Source organism: Drosophila simulans, chromosome 3L (genome assembly GCF_016746395.2).
Source record: "Drosophila simulans strain w501 chromosome 3L, Prin_Dsim_3.1, whole genome shotgun sequence".
Classification (NCBI taxonomy): Eukaryota; Metazoa; Arthropoda; class Insecta; order Diptera; family Drosophilidae; genus Drosophila; species Drosophila simulans.
In genome coordinates, this window is record NC_052522.2 from 10137249 (window position 1) to 10146161 (window position 8913).

Below are 8913 nucleotides of genomic sequence, written 5' to 3' on the forward strand. Positions count from 1 at the left end.
ACAATTTAAACTGACATTTAAATTGATAGTTCAAGAGATGCACACGACAGATACGAAACAGGGAGAGCAGCCAAAGCGGCTCGCATATACATACCCTCGGATACAAACGAGTCTATCCATAAGTATCTGCATCCACGTCGATGTGGCAGTATTCTGAGTGTACTTCGTACATGATGGGAATGCATATATGCCTGATGCATCGTTTTCCCGGCCTGAGCTTCTGATGATGTGGAGCTGTGGAACGAACTGCCAACTGATGCTGATAACAAAAAGCACACACCATAGAAAAACAATTGCCTGGGCAAAGAACTCTGAAAAATATTACTATTATGATCAACCGCATACGAAGTGTTGTGCTTGTGGCTGCCCTTGCTGCACATGATGGGAAACTTTTTGAGCAGGGTCAAAAGAAAGCCAGCAGTGCAATGCATTAAACCACAATGAATGGGTTTGATCGAAGTACAATTAGAAATTATGTAGTATGAAGTGTTAAGGTGCTATGCCAAGAAACTGACATTGCAATAACATTGAACTACTGGGGAATTAGAAAATATCAAAAACAACTCTGGGCTCATTACAATTAGTAATCATACAGTACTTTTAACAACTTAAAACATAGGAAGAACAATTTCTACACAAAAATGTTGTACCCCAAGTCAAAAGCATTTTCAACAACACTCCAATAACAATGTTTCTACGACCCCAACATGTATTAACGACACATAATACAAAAAAAAAAAAAAAAATTTAAAACTAAAACAAGAAAACCTACACCATGAACAACCTTCGGCAACAATCACCGCCAGAATCCTCCAGCGACATCGTCAAGTGTCATGTGCGTGTTCGCTATCACCCAAGTGCCGCAGATGGAGATACAAAGATACAGAGATAGGCAGACACTCAGATACTCAACGGCCAAGAGACGGGAAATAACCATATGCGCATATATATACATCTATATATGTACATACATATATATATGTATATATATTTATTAATGTATGGCATACGAGTGGAGCATAGATTGGGCTACGGCGCTAATCTTATAATTAGCATTCCTGGCAGATAACAACAACAAGAACAGAGTCAGTGACAGGCAGGCGACTGCTGACTGCTGACTTCGACTGCAAATAACAAATAACAAACAAGTTGCAATTACAGAGCGGCAGTGGCAGTGGCAGCGGCAGTGGCAGCACTCGACTGTTAATCGGGTTGCATGATAACTGCACATTAATTAAAAAAATAAAGAAAGAGGCGAGTGAACGTGGGGGAAATTACAGATCCCAAGCTAATACATTTATGAAACGAAACGAAACCGAAAGAGTGCTAATTGAATTATTGCAACAAAGAGTTCGCTTCGTTTCTTGCCATTGCTGGTTGCACATTTAATTGCGCCAACTCGACAAGCCCCCTCCCCTCCCCCCACCAACGATCACTTTCGGCCCCCGCCACCGAAAGAAAAACCTTTCCAGCATATTGCTTACCGTTCCAGGAAGACCCACAAATGCCCAGACAAAGCCAGACTCCGTTCTAACGGTAAGCAGCTATATAACTAAACCCAAAATAAACCCGAAAAATATATTTAGATGGGGGCACGGGCACTGAGAAAAATGTTTAGGAGCTTTGATTGATTTGAAACTAGTATCTCAGCAAAAAACTGCATAGACATTCCAAGTACAAAAAACAATTCATAGCTTAAATATTGTAAAGTAATTAGTTCTTATAAAATGTGACTTGATTAAGTGCTGCCCCTTTTTTCGCAGTGCACAGACAGACCCAAGTTCAATTTCTTCTCGTTTTTTGGGCAATTCATAAACCGAAAATAAAACACAGCAAAAACCGAAAAACTGTCAAGCTCAGTTTTCAATTGCTTCTGGCCGTGTAATTCGAGAGCATGCCCCAGACATTCGGATGAAGGGAGCGATGGTGGGGATATTAGGCCATGCTGCGGGCTTAGTCACTTCTGGGTAATGTGTCCTCCAGCTACTCCAGCTCATCCAGTCCAGTCCAGTTCAGTGTAGCCCATATTAGTTTTCAAGTCCAAACACAAAACACACAGCAGACCCGTTCGCATTGTTGTGCTCTTGTGCTGTGTTCTTGATATGACGGGGCGCACAATCCGTAAGATACAGCTCGAGTATCTGCAAGTGCACGCAACACTGTAGTTGTTGCTGTGTATCTGTATACCACGTATCTGTGTATCCGTATCTGCAGCCCATGCAATGTCTAGGGCCAAAAGGCGGTTCGGACATTTCAACAGCATGTCGCTTCATTTAAGTTTTTTGCATCAATGCACTCGTGACAATTTGTCATAAAAAAGAACAGAATGCCCAGCCAGAAAAGGCCAACTGGTCAGAGCAGAGCTGTATGATATTTCCTTGGAAAGTTAGCCATATGAAATTGGCGGAACCCCCACTTTAATTTAATAAAAACGAACGCCAAATGGGGGAGTTTTTTGAATTGTTCTTGGGAACAAAATGGTAAATTATTAGCCATATATATCTACCTTTTTAGCCTAACAAAGAATGTGTTGATTGGGTTATTTTTTCCTAAATTGTGGTTTTCAAAATTCTAGTTTGATAACCAAAATACACATTAAAATCTATGACACTCCCAGAAAAGTTTATAGCCCTCATTAGTAGCAATCAGTGCTTCCATGTGGCACCTGAAATCTTGTCGAAAAATAATCTCCGATTCTCATAATTCGGCCCCATGAAACTAGCTAATAAAAAGCTAATTGCATGAATATAAAACCCATCTTTGGATTAATCATCATCGTCCATATTGGGGGGTGAACCCCCTGCTGCGAAAAATATAACGATCGGATTTTGAGGCAGCCAAATGTCAGATTTCTGATCGTATTTATATAATTCATTTTTAAATATTTAAAGTCACACAAAAGCACGGCGCACTCAAAACATATATTAAATATCCAGATTTTACGATGCATAATGCGAGGGGAGTGGGGGAGGTAGTGAAGGTGGATTTTTATTACCAATAATTTTTAAATTTGTTGCCTTGCTGCTGCTGCTTCTGCGTTATTTTATTTTTACTCATCTTGCTTTTTTTCATTTTTTTTTTTTTTGCTTCTGCTTCGTTGGACGGGTGCAAGCAACTTGTTATAAATATAAACACAGATACTTATGAAGGCGCATATAGACGTGCATACTCATATCCATCGGTTTATATATAGACGGACGTGTGTGCAAGTGAATTGATTGTAAAGCTGCCCGACCGACCGAGCGACGCGATTATTTACGGTTTATTTTCAACACTTCAAAAATAAACGCACGCGGTACGAGGAAGGGAAAGTTTTGGGCGTCGGTAGGCGGGGCGGGGGGGCGGTGAGCGGTAGAAAGGGGGAAAGCGCAACATGAACTTCTGTACCGCTCAACGATCTACCAACTCCCTGCCTCGCCCATCTCTTTCCCGCTCAGGGAGGGGCTCATTTGAAACAAAAATATTGCATACTAATTTTAATACGTAACACGCGGTCGACTTTGAAGGCGGCCAAAAATATCGGCACGGGTGCACTGGAAAAAATGTATATGCTGCAAAAGTGAAATGAACATAGTACATATATAAAGAATACTAAAGTTGTTGGGAATATGAATTTATAAATTTTTTAAAATCTCTGACAACAATTAAAATCCTTTAAAATGCAAGTAGATATATTAAAATTTAATTTAAAAATTTATTTTATAATAAATACAGCTGATTTTTTTCTGTGTACTTGGGCGGTTAGGGCTAAAAGTGTCAGCCACGTTGTGGGGCTTTTTCATACACTTTTTGGCAGGTGGAACGAACGACAAGTGCCTTCTGTTGGGGAAGTGGGGAAAATTGGGGGGAGGGGTTAGGAGAAACGCGATGCAGCGGACTGCATTCATATTTCAATATTTTCGGTTGGCCACTTTTAAAAATAGCTACCAAGAACAGAGTGACGAAGGCAGAAACAAAATACATAGAGAGCTATAGCCAGCGATCATCGGAAAGAGAGAAAAAATGGAAATGCATTGGAAAAAGGAGCACTAAAAATTAATTTCCACATAATTTTTATGAGGCAATTACTCATCGACACTCTCTCTCACTCTCTCACTCGCTGTGCTCTCGTTTCTGGTCTTAAAAGTTATTTATAAATTGCGATATAAAATAAAAAGAAATTAAGCACCGAAGCGAAATGAATCAATGGAACATGGCGTATGCGTAATTTTAATAATAGCTCATTGATAGAAGCTGGGCATGGCTGCCACGCCCTCTTGCCCCTCGAACCCGGCGAAAAACAGGTCAAGTGACCCAACTGACCAAAGCATGTGTACAGTGCGAGTCATTATTATAAGCAATTTTTTAAATTTTATTAATTAATGTTAAGTAATTATTGGAAGTTCCATTCGGATGACTATTATCGTATACCCATTTATATTATTATTTATCGAAACTAAAGCAGAGAGTTTATATGCCTGAAACGCACTGTGGCGCCACCTCACCCATATTCCATGTGCATATTATTCCAATCATTACGCCCCAGCCACGCCCACCCGTCTAAAAGGCCGAGGTGAAATATGCTTTAAACTGCATATTATTATAATAATTCTTTCTGTCATACCATTTCTTAGCTATTTTGTGTTAGAATTCCCGTCTGGTGGTGTAATTATTTGGAAATGCTTTTTAAGCGATAATTGCCGGTGGCACTACACTCTTTCTCCATTCAGCTCGGAATTTTCCTCGTTCTCGATGGTTTAGGGTATAGTTTTTTGTTAGTTGGGTTTGTCAAATTATACAACATTTATCATCAATTATCGCAGAGTTGCTGGTGTCGCATTCGTGTTGCTTTTCTTTCTTTCAGTTTTTCTTTCTTTTTTTTTTTGTCATTGGTGGGAGAGTGATTATTCTAGGTTCGAGGTGCACGCAACATTCATTCATGTGTCATGAAATTGAATAAGCAAATGACGTGCTGACTGCCAGTTGAAACTGAAATTTCCAACATGACGATTGCACGTCGTCCACTGCCCATTTCCCATTCCATGTGTGGCATTCACCTTTTTCCCGACCACAAAACGCAGTTTAAATGGAAACCATGCCATCTACCTCAAACTCTATATATATGACATTTCATGCCAAAATGCAGACAATTGTCAATTGTAACAACTACACCCCTTTTTCCACATGCTCAGCTCAGTTTTGTGGCTTACTTTTTTCTGCCGCTTTTTTGTAAGTGCACATAGAGAATAAATGTTTTCTTTCGAAGTAGAATTTTCTATAAAATCAAACAAAAGAAAAATTTATAAATTTCTGAGTAACAATATTTTCTATTCATTCGATAGTAGCTATCTTAAGATAACAATCAGCATGTTTAACCCAGTTTCATGTTTTATCTGCAGCACTGCTAATATTATGTGATGATATTTATCATGATATAAATCGCCTGTTTTACCAGTGTATATATTCGTATAGGCCAGAGACCAGACCACATGCTAAACGAATGTTGACAAACAATTATTATTTTATTATTATTTGTTTGTCTGTTGTCTGAAAGTGCCCTCTCAGCACCTCTCCCTATCGCTATCGCAATAGCTGCTGCTGCTGCTGCTCTGCTTCGGAACGTCTATCTATCAGTCTGACAGTTAGTTTGCATGACTTTCGCAGATACCCACACTCGCGTACACATAGAAAAGCGCTCACACAGATACTTTTTTACACTCACATGTCAGTTGTCGTCAGACCGTCTGCCCGGCATTGTTTTTTCACCGCCTCCCCGCGTTTGTTTACTTTGTCTAACTGCTATTTGTTAGACAATTCATGTTCTGTTGTTGATTATTTTATTATTTTTTGTTTGGTCGCTCTTTGGCGCTGAAATCTTCACATGCAACATATTTTAGCGACCTAAAATTAACTAAAACAAACACAGATACCGCGGATTGGGCGTATTGCGGGGGTATAAACAAAGTTTGACAGCTGAATTTCAAGCGCTTAAATAGTTGCCACATTTTTCCCTTTTGCCCCTCGTAATTGTGGCGAAATATTTAATAAAGTTCTCTGGGCTGTCGGCCTGATTGCTTTGGATTAAATGCCTGTCAGTTGGTCGAATGACAAGCTGGAAAGGGATTTTATTCTATGGCTAAATATAGTTTATATATTTATATAGTTATAATGTCACAGGAATAGAAGTATGTTGATACATTATTAAAATGTTCAGGGATTACCTAGCTAGGGAATAATCTTCCCATTCAAATGGATGGCACACAGTTTTCCCCCTAACTGTGTTGTCATATCTGATCCATATTTCCCAACTAATTTTCTCGGTATCTGCGAGAAGAACGTTTCTATGTGCTGCGGCACACAGTTTTCCAGCTGAACCATTACTAATAACTTAATTCGATTCGAGGAAATGGGCAGCGAGTATTCCCATTCATATTGGGGCGTATCTAAACACAGAAATCTAAAGCTCAATGGCTCATTAAAGCGAGAAGAGCGGGCGGCCTCGAATGCGTTCTTTCTTTCCCCTTCTGTAGATTACAAATTTATTGTTGGTAATATGAATAAAAATGAAAATTTCGAATGCTTAGTGTGTGTATCTGTGTGAGGCTGCTAATTATGCATGCCGCATATGAGCGTTTGCATTAGAAAAACGGCAGCAACAGGCTGCTTATGCAATCCAATGCAATGCAAACCGACAAGGAGGAAAAAATGAAAAATAATAAAATACAAAACAACGGCGAAAAATTATAATAATAATGCAGCGGCAACAAAATCATGACGGGGAGGCAGGAAAAATACAAAAAATAAATGAAAAAAATAGTCGAGATACAAATACGAGAGCGTTGCAATAATGGCAAACGAACCAAAGCACGCAGTTGGCCTACGAAATGAGCATTTCACATCGTGTGAATTTTAATTAAAGCACCAGCACAGCAAAAGTTAGACGCACTAAGTCAGCGAGCTTACTGCTTAATTAAATGCAACATATGCCGCTAATTAAATTTATGTGGCCGTCGCAAGCTTTGATTATCAAAAATTATTTATGCAAAATCTCTGACAGGAAATACCTGCAACTGGCAACCGGCAACCTGCAACGAGCAACCTGCAACTTGCAACAGGCGATGCATGGCTCGATAAGCCCAACGGCAACATAAACAACATAAGCATCATCAACAACTGCAACGGTAGCAACAAAAGCCTGGCTTAATTTAATTGTACATAGTTTTTGGTTGCATTGTTAATTATGCTGCAGTGTTGTGGCTGCTTTGATTTAATGAGCGAGTGTTGGTTAATTTATTGGTAGAGCCAGTCAAGTGGAAAACTCAATTAATAACCTATTGATTTTTACATTAAAGTGTTCTGCAGTAGTAATTCATTCAAAAGATTTATAATTGATCAATTTATTTTACATAATAAGGTTAGCTTTTCCAACTGAATTTATTGGTGCAGTAATTTATTTAACATGATAATCGGATAAGGGATGTAAATTATTTTATTTTATATTTTATATATAATTAAAATAAGAATTTGGAGAATCTGTATAAGTTTCAGATGTCACTTTATTATTTTTTAAGAATATGCCTATATATTTCAAATTAAAAAATCTGAAATGTTATCGAAACAAGCTTGCAATGGAATTTGGATCGATACTGCTATTACTCAATTCCTGAATGAACTGTAATGACACTTTCTATGAATGACAACCACTTTCGGTGCGATTTGCATTCGTGCAATGCATCAGCTGTACTATATATACGCAGATATATCTATAAATATATGTATCAGCCCGAGGTGTTGGTGTAAACAATGTGTGGCAAACACTTGCACTATGCGCATAATCGACCAGGGAAACCTGGTCTTACATATTTATTTATTGTGCCAAGGCGACTAACTCGCCGCCGACTGGCGCGGAAACTTTGCCCAGATGCAGTGAGTCACCCTGATGGAAACGAAATTGAAGTGATGGACATACGGTCGTGTTTTATCTTTTGGAATTTAATTCATTAAATTAAAATTAATGTTTATTTACGCGCCATTTTACAGCATGCCAGCGAGCCTAGCCAAAAGTATTGCCAACGGAGCATAAATTAAAATATATTACGAGCAGAAAACGGCGACTTCGACTCGTTTAAAATTAGCCAGTGCGAAAAGCAAACAACATCATTATGCTTGTGATTAGCACAGATAGTTGATTTTTCCTCGTAATTTAATTAGTTAGCTGAGGCCAGAAATTCGATATTGCTGATGGCTTTGCATCTGACACTTGATTGACGCCAGCTGGCAAAAAGTATAAATTATGCCTAATGGAGTTCGCAGATCTGCTTAAACAAAACGAGTTTTATTGGAAAAACGCTCAAAGAGCCTGATAACAGATCTACAAGTAAATCAATATTTGTTGTATTTTTTTGAATCAGGTACTATAATTAAGCGATTGTGCCGCGGCGATTGGAAAATTAAAAACGTTTTAACAGCGATTTCGCTGAGATAAGGATTGTCTAGCTATGAATAAACTAAAACGAGCTAAAAAAATGTGTAACAAGCGCAGCAAACAAAATAAAAAAAAAACAAACAAAATTATAACAAATAACTGGAGGTAGCGATGGGGATGATTAGACTAGACTATGTACAGCTGTTTTGTCATTAGAAATGCCAATTGCACGTAATACGTCAAATGTTTTGTGAAATTATTTTTAATGAAATGTTGTGTCATTAGGCGAAAAGAGGGGCGCGTCTGGTCAGCGATTAGGTTTGCTTTCTCGCTCTCTCTCTCATTGTTGGTTTTGTTAATTTAGCTAAAAGTCCATTAAACGTTATAGTTCTTATGGCCGATGGAACTATTAACGTAATTGTTTATAAGGCACTCGGGGACCTCTGCTTTACACCTTATGGCTCATGGCTTATGGCTTGTGGCCGAAAGGTAGTGGAGTCCCATCAATA

General features: G+C 38.6%; 2 long non-coding RNA genes across 3 annotated transcripts in view; one reads left to right on the forward strand and one right to left on the reverse strand.

Annotated features, from left to right (window-relative positions):
* LOC27208238 overlaps window positions 1–8913 on the forward strand; it is a 37833-nt gene that overhangs the window by 22130 nt on the left and 6790 nt on the right. The window lies entirely within an intron of this gene.
* The window catches only part of LOC123327209, a 179176-nt gene that overhangs the window by 15837 nt on the left and 154426 nt on the right, over window positions 1–8913 (reverse strand). The gene's annotated exons all lie outside the window — the stretch shown is intronic.